We start from the raw sequence: 16,894 nt of genomic DNA on the forward strand, positions 1-16,894 counted from the left end.
TGTAAAACTTACCACCATGGATTTATTTGAGAAGATCTTCCTTGAGGACGATTCCTTCCCTGAGGACGATTGTTACCTGAATGAGTTATTTCATGCAGGGGTTGTAAAAGGGTGCTCTTTATAAATCTCCACTCATCTACATTTCATAATTGAAAAACTGTTTTTCCCTCAAAAACTTGGGGTACTTGGTTACCCTAAAATATAGTTTGTGCAGGAAAAGCAAGATGAATGCTTGAATATTTCCCCTTAATTAATTGGTGGTTTTCAGAGTCAGGTGTTGGTCAGCCTGATCTTTTTTTAAAAGTTAAGTTGGGGGGCGCCTGGGTGGCGCAGTTGGTTAAGCGTCCGACTTCAGCCAGGTCACGATCTCGCGGTCCGTGAGTTCGAGCCCCGCGTCGGGCTCTGGGCTGATGGCTCAGAGCCTGGAGCCTGTTTCCGATTCTGTGTCTCCCTCTCTCTCTGCCCCTCCCCCGTTCATGCTCTGTCTCTCTCTGTCCCAAAAATAGATAAACGTTGAAAAAAAAAAAAAAAAAGTTAAGTTGGGTCTTGATTATCCTATCCTTGCTTAAAACCCTTCAGAGATCTCCATTGTTCTGCAGATCAAGTTCAAGATGAATCGCGTGGCCCGTTGCCTATCTGTGTTGCCTCATCAGAGCCTCCCTTCTTTTGCATAGTAACCACATTGGGTTTCTTTCAGTTCTCCAGACTCCTCAAGCTCTTTCCTTCCTCTACATCTAAACACGAACTGTTCCTTCTGTATGGACGCTTTTTTTGGTCCAAGACATGGTTGGTTCCTTCTTAACTCCTAGGTCCTAGCCACATGACATTTTACAGAGAGGTCTTTGCTGGTGGTCCAGCTAAATTATGTCTCTTTCCTCCAATGTGGTCTAATCCAGACCCTGATCATTATCACTGTAGCATTTGTCTATTAAAAAAAAAATTTCTTTTTGGTTCAACTTTCTTATATGTCTCCCCATCGAAGCGGCAGGCTCCATGAGGGCAGGGATTCCAATGACTGTTCAGTGACTGGCCATTATTGGACAACAGAAGGCTTATGTGACAGAGCGGTGAAATTGACACAGTTTATATCCTACCCTCTGGGTTTTCGGGCCAGTGGGGGATTCTGACAAGCAGGTAATTTCCACACATTGTGATAAGCACAGTGATCGGGGGAGATACAGGAATAGAAATGGGAGCACGCGGCAGGCCTACCTGATATAGGTTTGGAGTATCAAAGAAGGCTTCTTGGAGATGGTGGACTATGAGCTGAGCCCTGCAGGATGAATAGGAGTTGGCTAGGAAAAGATCCCAAGACATAATAAGTGCAAAGGAGAGTGAGAGAATGGACAGGACTTTATCTTTGATTAGATGTGAGCATCCTTCAGAGGGAAGGAGGAAGTCCAGCTTGGTAGAGACTGGTGCCAGTCATTAAATAAGGATACTTAGAGGGGCAATGAGGTTGAAAGGAGAATACAGAGTCCAGTTCGGAACATTTCAAATTTGAGGTACCCCTGAGACATCCAAATAGAGGCCGTTGAATGCATGGATCTGTGAGAGGCACACGAGCTGAATTCTAGATTAAAGGGACAGAAGTGCGCACAGACTGTAATAAAAGAAATGGAAGGGGACAAGGCAGCTCCGAGAGGATTTTAAAGTTTACAAAGCACTTCTAGCTGCTTGGACCCTCATGACAGCCTACAAGGGAGCAAAGAGAGATATTATTAACCTCTTTTAAAGATGAGAAAGTTGAACCTCAGTAATATCAAAAGATAATATATAAATCATAGCTACTAAGCGACAGACCTATTACCCTTCATCTCTTTATTCTTCTCTTATATTGCATTCACCTTGCTGGAGACCAACAAGAACTATTTTCAGATTTTCTAGCCATAATTCTTCATTCTTACGCTCCTTAGTCTTTTTTTTTCATTGTGATTTTAAAAAATCACACATAACGTAGAATCATCATAAAAGACCATTTTAATCATTTTTAAGTGCACACTCTCTTTGAAACCATGCTTTCAATTCTTTTGGATATATGCCCAGAAATAGGATTTTTGGATCATATAGTCATTCTCTTTTTAATTTTTTGAGGAACCATCACATTGTTTTCCATTGTGGCTGCGCCATTTTTCATCTTCACCAACCGTGCACAAGTGTTTCCTTTCCTCCACAACCTTGTCAACGCTTGTTGATTTCTGCTTTTTTGATCCTAATGGGTATGAGGTGGTATCTCGCTGTGGTTGCTTCTTACTCTTTTCTTACCTTGTTTGAGTATCTTTTCTTGCACAGAGAAATACTATAACAGAAATTGTGGACAAAGTGTTAGATCAGTCAGATGGAGACCAATTGACCATATAATTGTCACAGGCAAGTTTAGTTTCCTGAAAATAGTACCGTGTGCTGCACAGGAATATAATCTTCAGGAACAGCCTTGTAACCCTGGACTAGTTACTTTTCTTCATATACTGACTGTCAGTAATAATACTTTCTCATGCATTCCAAGCAATGAAATAAGTTGTATATAAAGTGTTCCCCATAGTTTCCAGCACATGGGAAGCACTCGGTGAAAAACAGTTATCATTATTTGTTGAAATGTATAGCATCTATACATTCCCTTTTACCAAACTGGTGACTGTCCCAATCAGGTATGTGGCTGGTTTGGAATAACCTTGTTCTTGGCGAATCCCTACGGGTCCCTGTGATCACCACATCATTCTGTCAGACAGCTTATTGAATAATGTATACTAGCATTTTGTTTTTCCCTTTCCAAAATGAGACTGTGACACATCTCTCGTATTCAGACATATCTTTTCTGGTTGACACAGCCAAGGTACATTAGTCAAATATTTATATTCCTGATACAATCTTCCCAAGACATCCTCCAAGCTTTTGGCTAGTTCATACATAAATAAATAAATGACGCTGTTAGGCCACTTTGTGTTTTTTTGAAGCCACTCCAGTAACCCCTTGTCAGTTGAGATATAATATCACAGTTTTTAAAATGCTTAAGATCTCAAATTCTAACTGAAGCTAACTCTTTCCTTCATATGCAAACAATAGTGAACTTGTTGGCTCAAAAAAAAATATAAAAATCAATGAGAAAGATTTAAGGGAGCAATTAAGGAGATAATGTCTAGAATGCAGTTTGAGCCCCTGGGAAGAAATGTGTTTATATCCACAAAGCATTTCTACCATCATGTTTGTTCGTGAGCCATAAATACAATTGAATTCTTCTGTGAAATCAGTGCCTGCAGGTAGGGAAGAGGAAGAGTCAATATTTGGTCTTGATGTATCATAGAGATGTTTGTTCCTATATATTTGAATATTTATTTGCAATTATTAAGAGTACAAACTCTTTTTTGAGGGCATTTGACTAATCTCAGGTTAAAGAAAAAAAATGAGTTCTGGTAATCACCTTCGTTGTTACCCTTGAAACTCAGGACTTTTCTATTGTTTTAAAATTGGACTGTCATATTTAGGTTGGCTTTAAGTCATTTCAGGAAGATTCTGAAGAGTTTTTGATTTCTACCTTCATCCATTTCTTCATTGACTTTGTGATTTATTTAAAGAACACAGGATTTTTTACACCATTCATCCCCTTATCTAGGACACTGTCTCCAAGTTACAGTCCAATCCAGAAAAACTAAACTAGATGTACTGCCTACTTTCAAATTGACTGTGCCTGGTTGTCCTTCCATTTGCTTAAAAAACAAAACAAAGACCATAAGTTTACAATAGCATTGGTTCTAACTATGGAACATTCTAATACTTTCATCCCTTCAGATAAACAGAAAAGATGGAACGGATGAACAAGCCATTTAATCTTGAGAGCCCATATTCTAGAATAGGGCTTCTCAGATTATAATGAGCATAGCTATCACGTGGAGATCTCCTTAAAAAGCAAATCATGATTCAGCAGGTCAGGGTAGGGCCTGAAATTCTGCATTTCTAACAAACGTCCAAGTGATGACAAAACTTTTGATTCATGGACAAAACTTTGAAATGCAAGGATTTAGAATATTTTAAAATTTTTTTTTCAACATTTATTTATTTTTGGGACAGAGAGAGACAGAGCATGAACGGGGGAGGGGCAGAGAGAGAGGGAGACACAGAATCGGAAACAGGCTCCAGGCTCTGAGCCATCAGCCCAGAGCCTGACGCGGGGCTCGAACTCACGGACCGCGAGATCGTGACCTGGCTGAAGTCGGACGCTTAACCGACTGCGCCACCCAGGCGCCCCAGGATTTAGAATATTTTAAAATACTGATCTGAAAGATACCATTACTGGGATTGAGCTCGGAAAATACAAAGGTGTACATAGTAAATGAAGCTTCATGTCAGAAGTTAGAACACATTCCAAAGTGAGTTTTCTACGGATGGAAAGTAGAGCAGATTATTTGCCAAATTATCCCTTTGAAAGTGCATCTATTATGTGTGAATATAGAACATTGAAAAGAGAATTTGATACTCCCAAAACTCGATACCAAACTTTTAATGGACCGCACAGCGACCTCATTTTTGAAGAATATAACATGTGCTTATTTTGGAGTAGAAATAACAACTGATTATACTAATAAACTGTAGAGAATCTCTACCAACTGATCATTTGTGGTTGTTTTGTTTCCTTGTCACATACCTTCAAGTTTCCCCTCCAAGCAGACTTTTTTCTCACATAGTTTTTCGGCTCCTTTAAAATTCTTTTTCCCCCAGCATTAGTGAAATATAATTATCAAAAAATTGTGTAAGTTCGAGGCAGTGTGTTGACTTGATAGACATACGTTGCAAAATGACATCATGTCACATCATTACTTTCTTTTTTTGTGTGAAGAGAATGTTTAAGATCTATTCTCTTAGCAAATTTTAAGTTTACAATACAGTAATCCTAACTACAATCATTATTACTAGTTTATTAAAGGATATGGTAAAGGATACAGATGAACAGCCAGATGAAGAGATATATAGGGTGGGATCTGGGACAGTCCCAACTGGAGCTTCTGACCCAGTGGAATGGGGATGCATCATCCTCCCCATGTGGGTATATTTGCCCACCTGGAAGCTCACTGAGCTCCTGGAATTCTATGGAGGCTTCCTCACGTAGGCATGTTGGATAACCAAGTTGATTTTCAGCCCCGCTCCCCTCCCTGGAGGATGGAGAGGGGAGACGCTGAACGTTCCAAGCTCCTAACCATGGCTTGGTCTTTCTGGTGACCAGTCCCCATCCAAGAGCCCCAAGGAGGCCACCCAGAGTCACCTCAGTGGAACAAAATATGCTCCTGGTGCTGTAATCAGGAATTTGAACGTTTATTTATTTTTGGGACAGAGAGAGACAGAGCATGAACGGGGGAGGGGCAGAGAGAGAAGGAGACACAGAATCGGAAACAGGCTCCAGGCTCTGAGCCATCAGCCCAGAGCCTGACGCGGGGCTCGAACTCACGGACCGCGAGATCGTGACCTGGCTGAAGTCGGACGCTTAACCGACTGCGCCACCCAGGCGCCCCAGGAATTTATAAGAGGTTGAGGATGCAAGACAAACGTTAGAAGAGCTTTTAGTGCTCTTTAGTGCTCTTACCACTTTGGAAATTATGAAGATTTTAGAAGCACTGTGCCAAGAACCAGAGCAGAGACCAATATGCACATGTTCTGTGGTCTCACATAAATTTTTACACTATGTCTTAAGCATTCTCCACACTTCAGTAGATCCATCACAATTTATCCAACTACTTCCTTTTGTTGGCAGTTCAGTAGCTTGTAGTTTTACAAAATGTTATGAAGTTTTTGCAGTATTGAGATATTTTACAGTGTGTTGGAAATTTCCTTGGCATACTGCTTCAGTTGTGGTGTTGACAGGGCATATTTTCAGAGATGTCTTATATTTGCTAAATGATTGCGTGAGATGCACATTATTTTCACCCTGACGTTTATTGACAATTGACAATTGCACGCTCATCGTGGTTTACTGATTGTCTTCCAAAAAGACTGCACCTGTTTTCACGTCATCCCCAGCAGGTGACACCACCAGTTTTATGCTCAGATGTCATTTCTACTATGTCCTCCTCTGGTGCCCTAAAGTAGTGCCACCCCAGATTCTCCTTCCCTTGGTTTATGACAGTGAAGACTTCTACAATTGCCTTACTTGGCGTGTAATCTCACATGTTATTGGTCTCTCTCATTCAAAGGATAGGCTCCATAATGGCAACCACCTCGCGTGTGGTGCTTCCTGACTGGCGCATTGTAGACACTCATGAGACATTTAATGTGTGAATCCATTTTGCCAAACCGGTGGGGGAAAAACCAATATTCTTGGCCTTTTTAATTTGCCTTTTAAAAAGTTGCTAACATCATTAGTAATTTACTGTTAGTTGTCAGGTCCCTTTTGTGAACTGTTTAAGTCAATCCAAATGCAAATCTGGCCATGAACATGTAACTTCAGATATACACACTAGCTGGACCGTAGCTCAGAATGTGGGCTTGTTATCTTCCTGAAACACATGTGCCTGTGTATATTGAAGATATGCATATTAATCAAAGTGACCAGGGATTATGAGGCCACGGATGAATGCAGTGGAAAAGAAGGAAGAAAAGGTTGCACATCCAAATGAGCTTGAAAACATGAGATGACTAATCACTACCACCAGGGGGAGGAAGGGCAGAGGATTTTGTCTCCCAAGATGCCTTTGGGTGTTATGCCCAGAATTCGTGATCCCCAAAGACCACCAGGGAGCTGAGTCCAATGCAAAAGCAAAAGAGCCTTTATTCGAGCTAGCTCGAGCTCAATCCCCTACCTGCACTGACGCAGCGGTGAGATACCAGGGAGAGAGGGGGAGTTTCAAAAGCACAAAAGTTTTATTGGGGTCTAGGGGCAGTTGGTGAGGTAATGGCTGTGGCCTCAGCTGATTGGCTGGGGAAGGGTCGCAGTCCTGTTAGGCAAGCAGGTTGCTGGGCGTTACTCAAGGGGAGGAGGCGTGGTCAAGGTGAAGGACACAGAACAAAATGGAGTCTGCTCGTAGGCCCGCCCTTTCAGGGAATGCCTGCAGACATTTTTGTTTGGGAGGGAAAGGTGCTAGGCCATCTCTTTGAATAGGGACCAGGGACTCACCCCAGCCCCAACACAGAAACCCTGGTTTAGAATGAGACACAGGCATCGATGTTATTTAAAACCTTCTCAAGTAATTCACATAATCCTCAACCATGATTGAGAACCTTTGAAATTTTGGAGAATTGGTTCTCAGAGATACATTCGTTGAAGGGTCCTATAAAATCCCTTGAGAGTATTTAAAAAACATGGATTCTTGGAGCGCCTGGGTGACTCAGTCGATTAAGTGTCCGACTCTGGATTTCAGCTCAAATCATGACCTCACAGTTCATGAGTTCGAGCCCTGTGTCAGTCTCTGCATTGACAGCCAGAGCCTGCTTGGCATTCTCCCTCTCTCTCTGCCCCTCCCCTGCTCCCTCTCACTCTGCTCGTGTTCTCTCTGTCTCTCTCTCAAAATAAACTTAAAAAATAAATAAACAAAAGTTAAAATATGGGTTCTCATTCCCTAATGAACACCCTTCCCGTCCCCAGCCTTTTCACCGGCAGGTCTGAAGTGGGAAGGGAGACTCTACCAGGTCCAGAAGCTGTCCAGGTGAGACCACGGAAACTCTGGAACCACAGGTGAGTGGAGTAATTATTGGCTTAGTGGTGGCGGGGGAGGAGTCTCTCTTGCTCCAAGGTGCATGCTTTTGGGGGAGTCCCTGCTTGATTCTGCAAGAGCTGAAAACTCAGTGCTTTCTGCTGTCCGGAGGCGACACCACTTGGTGTTTGAAGTGGGAGGCTCTACTCTGGCCTGTATGTTTTCAGGACTGCAAGCCTGCTTGCCTGGGTGGGAGCGGAATCTAGACACAGGTGGGATTGAGGCTGCATTTGTGTCTTCACATAAACCCGCCTGCAAGGCCCAGTCAGCGCTGCCACTAAGCAGGAAGCCTCCAGCTCCCTTTCTTGGTCTGCATTGGACACGCTAGAACTAGAAACTTCTGAAAGCCCATGAAAGGTAAGACCAGTTTACCCCCCGGCGCTCCAACTAGGATTCCGAAGAAGAGCTAATCCTTTGCGTGACCCTTGCCCCTAGCTACCTCTTCCACATCTTCTGTCCCTCATATAGACTGTAATGAAAGATAGCTTTCAAATATGACTTCAGGCTTCCGGACTCCCCACGGGGTTCTCAGTTGTGCTGTATTTGGTATGTTATCTGGGTCATCCAAGTGCTTGAGCTCACTTGTAATTTATCAGCAAAGGTGCCTTCCTGCCACCTTCAAAATCACTCGAGCTGGGCGGATTTCAGCAGAGGCTGGCTGCTTGCAGCGCCTCTTTCTTTCCCCGGGGTTAGGAGCTAAACAACAGCACTTTCATGCGTGCTCACTGTGGTTAATCGATCCTATTAACATTATCTTGGGGGAAATCGATGCTTCAGTCTTGCAGGAGACATGTAAATAAAGTGATAAAAAATAAACCAAGGCCAGTTGTTTCCTGATGGGAAAATGCGAGGTGAATTAAGACAATTTATGATCAGCGGGTGGAGGGATATTTTTGAGCTCCCAAGGATTTAGCAGGCAGGAAAAGTGGGGCTCTGTTTGGTAAGAGTGGTGTCAGCTGTGCAGCCTGCTGGGAGGCGGTCCTCACCGCACCTGTGGGGTCTCCTGGTTGGTGGCGGTGTTGCTTGGTCTTTGTGCTTTGATCTAGTTGAAACCAACATTCTTTATTCGGTTTTCTTATCAGTATTATCTTAGTAAATAAAACTTTGTCCCAAATGACTTACCTAACTGATAAAAGGCATGAGTAACATTAATAAGGTTAAGAACAACCGGTTGCTAGAATCTCCTACATGTCTGTTCATTTATTCCCACCCATAATATTTGGTTGAATACCTATTCTGGATCGGGTATTGTTTTGGGTCTTGGGATACAATGTAACCGAGGCAGACAATTCCATGCCTGTCCTGGAATGTACCCATTAGCTCGGGGGCAGAAGGTAAACAAAAGCCAGATGCTGTCAAATAATGATGAATACATTGAGGAAAGAAGCACAATAAAAGGATAGCAAGGGAAATGTGTAGGGTTTAAATGGGGATGGTAAGGGAAAGTCTCTCTGACATGGTGGCTGAGCAGAGACCTGGATAAAGAGCCATCTTTATGGCAAAATATATCCCCAGTAATGATCTCAATTGGGAGGCTACCGAGTACATTGGAAAGAGCCTGATCTTTGAAAGGAATCCTGAGATTATGATCTCGGCTGTGCTTCTAATAATTGTAGGACGTGCGGAAATTAAGTACCTGTCTGTGTATTCCCCAGGTGGAAATAGAAATATTCCAGTTCACCTTTATAAGGCGGTGTTGAGACTTGAATGAGAGTCGAACATTTGAAACTTGGTAGACTAGTTTGTTGGAGGCCCTTGGCAAACGTTGGTCCCTTTCTACAAGGAGGTGTGCTAACCTTCCACAGTGTTCCACATACTGTCGGGTGCTCTACATGTGTCACCTCACTGGATCTTCTTAGCAGTACATTTTATAGATGAGGAAAGGGGACTCAGAAGTGGCTAAAGATTTTGCCCAAAGTAACATGCCTGTTACCGGGGGAACTGGAGGTTTAAACTGGTTTTACTGTGAAACCTCCTGCTGATCGAAATTCTTGCAGAATTGTTACTCAAGCTGAAGAGATGAGTGTAATTGGGTCCTGTCCTGATGGGGTGTAAATGGAGAGATTGAGCTGTCCACAGGGACGGATCTCACCACTTGCTATGTATCCAAATGCAAGATCCCCAGCATTTGGGGAAGCTACCAACAAAGTTAGCTTTAGCCCCCAGAGCTAATGGTTTTGTTATACTGTTCGTAGAATTTAATGCAGGAGACCGTTATTAACTGATTCTATCTACAAAAAGAGCAAAATAATTCTTGGTGTGTTAGAGTGACCAGAAAACATGGTTCTTCCCAAGAAATGCTAAGGATATTCTCTAGGACTGGTAAACTGGAGAGAAAAAAAATTTTAAATAAACTTTTTTGGGGAATAATTTTAGATTTATAGAAAAAAATCGTAAGGATAGTGCAAGCATTCCCACATACCTTTCCTCCAGCTTTCCCTAAAATAGTAACGTTTTACCTAACGGAAGTATATTTATTAAAACTAAGACAATACTGATACATTATTACTAACTAAACTACAGACTTGATTTGGGTTTTACCAGTTTTTCCACTAATATTCTTTATCAGGGATCCTTTTCAGGATACCAAATTTTATTTAGGAAATGCCTTTAAACTTTAGAAATTTTAACTTCTGTTACTATTTAGGTATTGCATTCTGACCATTGGGTAAAAAGATAGTGCATCTAATTACTGGTTTCTTTGACCAATTTGGAAAGAAGGCCTCTGAGCTTTGAATGGCATGGTCCTTACACAGATTTGTTTCCCAGACTGAAAAAAAAGGAACAATCAATCCTATAGGATAACTTCTAAATTTCTTGAAGAGAGCAAAAGAGTTATAAATTCAATGGGAAAAATCTGCCTGCATTTCCTTTTTTTTTTTTATTGACCTAGTATCTCAAAGATGAAGAATTTACCAGTTGTAATGTGTTAATCTAACTGACCCCTCACAAGACAGATATCTCTTTTAGTTTTAATGCATACCTCTTGAAATTATCCCATTCTGTGTGTGTGTGTGTGTGTGTGTGTGTGTGTGTGTGTGTGTGTGTCTCAAAGTGAGAGTTATTCTAAGGGGGATACAATAATACTAGAGAGAGCACACAAAAGAAGTCTTTGTAAGTTTCACAATTACTTTTATTACATAATTTCATCGAAATGCTGATTAAATTAAATGCATGCTATGATCCTGGTACATTTGCATTCAAGCAACAGCTTTTTGGTTTGTTTTTAACAGAGGTCTCACTGACCTTGGAGACATTAGAAAGATTGCTTTCACATGGGTGAATGGTCAGGCGTATTTCTCCAGTGTATTAGGATGAGAATGGGTTGGTCTCATCAACAATGGGCCGTCTCTCTTTAAACTCTTGTGTATTTGTGTCAACAAAATTAATTATGACCATTTTGGCAGAAAAGTAGAACACAAAGCAACTTTCATTCATGCTGAAGCTTCTAGGTGTTTTCTTTGCAGTAAGAAGCTCAAGGGAGAGCTTATCATTTGAGAATTCGTGCAATTTCTTCCTAAGTCATTTTTGACTACTCTCTTATATTCTCAAATGCTGCTTTGGTAGGTATCCATTATAGTTTATCCGAACAAAGAGTTGTTCTTGTCCAGTGGGAACTTGAGGAGTTCTTATCGGCACTAGTAAAGATTATTAAGGTAGACTCATTCTTATAATAACTTCGAAGCAGTTGTTTTGAAAAGTTAAAAAATAAAGGTGTGGAGACTAGTCAAATTGGAAATCATCATCCAAACCACCATGGCTGATGAATTCACTTCCCTTCAGTGAGTTCCCCCATTTGTTACAGGTGATACTCTGTATCAGCATGGAGACCCTTGGCTGTAGCATCTGAAAGTTAATATATCTTTGAGGATTATCTCTCTTTATTGCCCATCTATACCTGTGACACCAGCTGAGTTGCACATTCTTCATGCTCCCTACATGCCTAACAGTCCCCTACCTCTTCAGCTTTATTCCTGCATTCCCACAACATCCAATGCTTTTCCTTCTGTCTCTGCGTGTAAGGTTGGTCCTGTCCTCCAGCAGTCCATTAAGATACTTTCCTTAATCCCCCCACCGCCATTCGTCCCTCCCTAAGAAGAAGAGTTGATGATACAGACATGCATTCTCAGTAGTAGCAATATTATCCCAAGGTAGCAAAACTTGGTTTGTGGTTGGAGGGAAGTATAAAAATCTTAGTCTTTTTTTTTTAAAAGTTTATTTATTTTGAGAGAGAGAGAGAGTAGGGGAGGGGCAGAGAGAGAGGGAGAAAGAATCCCCAGCAGGCTCTGCATGGTCAGCACAGAGCCCAACACGGGGATTGATCGCACAAACCATGACATCATGATCTGAGCTGAAATCAAGAGCCAGACGCTAAGCCAACGGGGTTACCCGGTGCCCCCCAAGTCTTACTCTTTTTATGTATAAAATGCAGTTAGGCACATGATACATGAACAGGTATTTAGTGTATCTGTCCACCAAGATTTTATGAGGGAGGCAATTAGGAAACACATACCTAAAAAGGCTCTGAGAGGAACAACAACGCAAAAAAAAGTTGGAAAACACTGATAGAGACTACTCTTTGAGTATTCAAGGTGTGCGGTAGCCAGATTCATGTCCCTGGCAGCTGTCCCCTCTTGTGGTCCTGAGGTACATAAGACAAGAGAAGCGGAGAAGAGGTAATGTTGGCCACTCTCTTGGAATTGGGCAGGGTCTAACTGACCATCTTCTCTTCATCATGACAGAAGGAACTGATTTTTGAGAGCTTTTGCTGCCCGTGTGTACAGTACAAAACCATCCGTAAGTTTCTCATTGTGTTTAAGATTCCACGTTCACAAAATTTTGTTATTTGTTTATATTTATGGACACATCAAACAAAATGGAAAAATAGAGACGTTCTGCCACAATTGTGGGGGAGCAGCCAAAGGAGCAACGAGAAATGATAGAAAAACTGTCCTGTAAATGTGAGAACCACAAGGAGGAGTGGGAGAGAGAGCTTGTCTACCTATAGAGTCACATCTGTGCCCACTGTCCCTGAGCCACCTCCCTCAAGGGCTGGGAAGAAATGAAATAGTCACTTTCTCAGCCATTCTTTCAGCTAGAAGTATCCAGGTGACAAATACAATAGAAAGTTGCTGGTGGTGAGGATGGAAGTTCTGGGGACGTTTTTCACTATTTTAGTACAAGAAACAAGTGCGCTTGTCTCTTTTCCGTTTCTTCTGTCTTGGAATGCAAAGATAATGTCATGATCTGGCAGCCACCTTCTAATCATGAGACAGCAAACGCAAGGACAAAACCCAGTGTGCTGTGAATGACAGAAAGGGAAGAAAGGAGAGACTGAGTCTCTGGTGACCTCACTGAATCGCTAAACCAGTGACAGCAACTTCCCTGTCATTCCATGGAATAATACATGTCTGTACTGGCTAAGTCACACTTAGTTGGATTTCCCATTTATTGCTTGGAGCCAACTGCATTCCTGATAGAGGACATAATGTCAGATGATGAGAGACAGACACAAACATTTCCTGTCCTGCCCTCTAACTCCAAGTGAATATTAATCCTCCAAGTTATTTCTGTATCATCAACCTTAGCTCATTAATATTCCCTGACAAGGAGAGCATCCTTGTTTGTGGTTATTATGTTGCTTACTTTTCAGAATGATTCGGAAGCCCTGGAAGGGGGAAAGTCAAGGCTTTACAAGAAAGTTTCTGGTTATCTTGCCGACTGATCCTGCTTTTGTTTGGGTTCTGCAAACTTAGCATCTAGGTGTCCCCCAGCCTCTGAGACAACTACCGTACCACCCCTGGTCCAGCCCCATAGGAAAGAGAAACCAACTTTGCTCCCTCTCCGTCCCCTCCTCCATATTCTGTGCTCATTTCTCAATTCAAAAAAACCTTACAGGGAAAACTCGACACAGAATGAAGATAGTCTTTTGCAGTGTTACACAGAGCAATTAAATTCTCTTGATCTCAGATTAACACCCGGCCACTCCAGGAAGGTTTTGCCTTCGCATAATCCAACGTTTCACTGAAGGGCCAATTTTTGTCCTCCCCTCTATAGAAGAGCTATATATGACCACTAATAGAAAACCTGCTGGTAGTGTTAAAATAGCTTTTTGTCCCTGCTTTGTAAATAAATATTTCACGACTACTGAGATTTAGTCTCTGTTACTGTACTTGAGCACATATTGATGTCTTTATTATTAATGTGGCTTGTTTAATGACTTCATTGATGAGAAGATTATGAAGACTTTAAGGTCATCTTTTTTTGTTGTAAGAAAACTAAAGAAAACAAAAAGGCGGGCCACCGGGGTGACTCAGTTGGTTAGGCTTCTGACTCTAGGTTTCAGCTCAGGTCATTATGGGGCTCTGTGCTGGTGGTACAAAGCCTGCTTGGTACTCTCCCCACAACCCCCATTCTCGCTCTCTCTCTGCCCCTCCCCCACTCATGCTTGCTTTCTTTCTCTCTTTCAAAAATAAATAAACATTAAAAAAAAAAGGAAACAAAAAGGAAAAAGATAAAAATTAACTATGATACTGTCAACTACAGATGATGTTTTGGGGCAATATTTGTTTTTATACATATAATTGCATATATATGAATTTATATTTATAGGAATGGAAAAATTCTACATACACATATGTATACTGTATATGTGTATAAGGATTCCAGTCTGAGAACCACAATTTTCTTTAATACATGTTGTCTACATTTTCCCATTTCACTCCATATTCTTTGACAACATTTTTTAAATGATGGCATGGGATTTTTATGGAAACATAATTTGTATTTTTAAAAAGCTCAATTGGGGGCGCCTGGGTGGCGCAGTCGGTTAAGCGTCAGACTTCAGCCAGGTCACGATCTCGCACTCCGTGAGTTCGAGCCCCGCGTCAGGCTCTGGGCTGATGGCTCAGAGCCTGGAGCCTGTTTCCGATTCTGTGTCTCCCTCTCTCTCTGCCCCTCGCCCGTTCATGCTCTGTCTCTCTCTGTCCCAAAAATAAGTAAACGTTGAAAAAAAAAAATTAAAAAAAAAAAAGCTCAATTGTTAGACATTAAATTTTCTTCTATTTTCATTAATACAAATATTGCTATCAGCAATACTTTGGTGCATAGCTCTTTGGGCATGCTTTAGGGTCATTTTAAATAAATTGGCTAGGATTCCATAGCTAATTGAAACTTGGTATTAATCAGAATAAAGTATTTTATTCTATATTCAGCCGTATCAGTAGAATGTTATTCTGTCTAATGTAACGTCACTCTTTATTGAGGCTATCAATCCAGTTCTAGATTACCAGAATGTCAGTATTTCTGTGTTCTTGAGTTTCTGACCTTTCAGACTCCTTCAGGTAAAACTAGTCTTTGTTCAGTATACTTTGATGATCATTTAATACTTAGCCAACGAAGAGACCCCATTGCCAGATGACGAAGTAACTAAGTTTCTGGTCAGATTTCCTGATTTGGTACCTTTAAATGATGGGGGTTTCATTATCCAGGCAGTTTGAGCAGCAAGACTATCAGTGCACGAAGAGATGCATTTCTGCGTTAATGTTATTTTATGTCTATTAGGCAGTAATGGGTTTTTTATAATTGGCTTATAACTCATTTCACATTCATCAAGTTATTAATGAGAGAGAGAATTCTGGATTTGGTGGCAAAAGAGTAATGGTATTACATGTAGCAGCAGACCCAGACCCAGAGAGGAAAACTTCGGGTTAAGTCAGTTTTTCGTAAGCAGTGCTACTCCTTATGTTGTTCCAACTGGGACCCAGAGTCATACTTAGATTTTTAATCATTCTTTATAATTACAATAAAAATCTATCATTATGGAAAACTTAAAAATACAAAAAAATAATAAAGGCAGGAAATAAAAACTATAATCTCGGGTAATTCATACAGTGCATTTCCTTCAAGTCATTTGTCTGTACCTACTTAAGTTTAAGTCATACATGGTATTTCTTTTTTTGTTGTTGTTTAATTTTTTTTTTCAACGTTTATTTATTTTTGGGACAGAGAGAGACAGAGCATGAACGGGAGAGGGGCAGAGAGAGAGGGAGACACAGAATCGGAAACAGGCTCCAGGCTCTGAGCCATCAGCCCAGAGCCTGACGCGGGGCTCGAACTCACGGACCGCGAGATCGTGACCTGGCTGAAGTCGGACGCTTAACCGACTGCGCCACCCAGGCACCCCCTGGTATTTCTTATTCGTCATTATAACCACTGCCCCGTTTCATTACAAACTCTTCAAAAAAACCATTTTATCATCTGTGTAATATGCTCGTGATAAATGTGCCATAAGTTAATGAAGTTTGAGAGACAGACATTTTGAAAAAAGACTTCACTGCTAGGAATAATTCTGAGATAAGTGTCCTTGAACTTCTTTGTCAAAATATTGAACTTATTCTCTAGGGTAGATTTCCTAAAGTGAAATTACCAGATCAGAGAGTAAGAATTTTAATAAGCTTTCTGTAACAAATTGCCAAATTGCTTTCTAAAAAGAAATTCACACTCCCACCACCAGGATATGACAGTACCTGTATTAACATACCCAAGTCAGCAATGCTTTTTTTTTTCTTTTTTCCAATTTTGAGTAATTTAATACTCAAAACATTTTTATTAGTGTTGTTAGTAAACATTTCCATAGGTTTCATTGTATGTGTTTCTTCTATCAAATATAGATTCCTGTCTTTCTGAGAACAAAAAGTTCACTGTAGTGGGGGGAGGGGTTGGGGGGCAGAGAAAATGCTTGCTTATGGATCATTGAAATGGACTTAAGTATGAATTATACACATACTCTACTATATAAACAATTCCAGTACCATTTCTTTAAGATTGGTACAGAATTTGAATACCAAAAAAGAAAACCCAACTGTTCTGAAGGAAATTACAGAAAAAAATTTTTAGTGGATTTTGAAAAGAAGACCTTAGCAATCAAAACTCAGACACTTTAAAGAAAAAAGTGAGAAATTTGGCTACAGATTCAAAATTTTTGCAGAATCCAAATGCAAACCCTCTCTTGCCACAACAGACCATGAACTTGCTCACTTTGCAGCTAGGCTACAATCAGCTGCAAGGCCTCTCCGGAACCTTTATTCCTGCTCCCTGAAGTCCTCATAGGCCAGCTTCTTCAGTCTTGATGCTCCGTGTATATGGCTTCCATTTCCAAAGTCACTGCACGGTCCAAGATGGCTGCTTCAGCCACAGCCATCTCATCTGTGTTCCAG

The 16,894-nt window shown here is 41.1% G+C and overlaps 1 long non-coding RNA gene across 1 annotated transcript in view; it reads left to right on the forward strand.

Annotated features, from left to right (window-relative positions):
* LOC147583555 (uncharacterized) overlaps positions 1–16,894 on the forward strand; it is a 225,010-nt gene that overhangs the window by 35,143 nt on the left and 172,973 nt on the right. Inside the window, exons 3-4 of the long non-coding RNA XR_015243174.1 lie at positions 7,568–7,657; positions 7,844–8,033. This is a non-coding gene — a long non-coding RNA (uncharacterized LOC147583555). The remainder of the gene's footprint in view (positions 1–7,567; positions 7,658–7,843; positions 8,034–16,894) is intronic.

The sequence above is a fragment of the Puma concolor genome, chromosome A2, assembly GCF_028749965.1.
Source record: "Puma concolor isolate L17-30 chromosome A2, mPumCon1.1.hap2, whole genome shotgun sequence".
Classification (NCBI taxonomy): domain Eukaryota; kingdom Metazoa; phylum Chordata; class Mammalia; order Carnivora; family Felidae; genus Puma; species Puma concolor.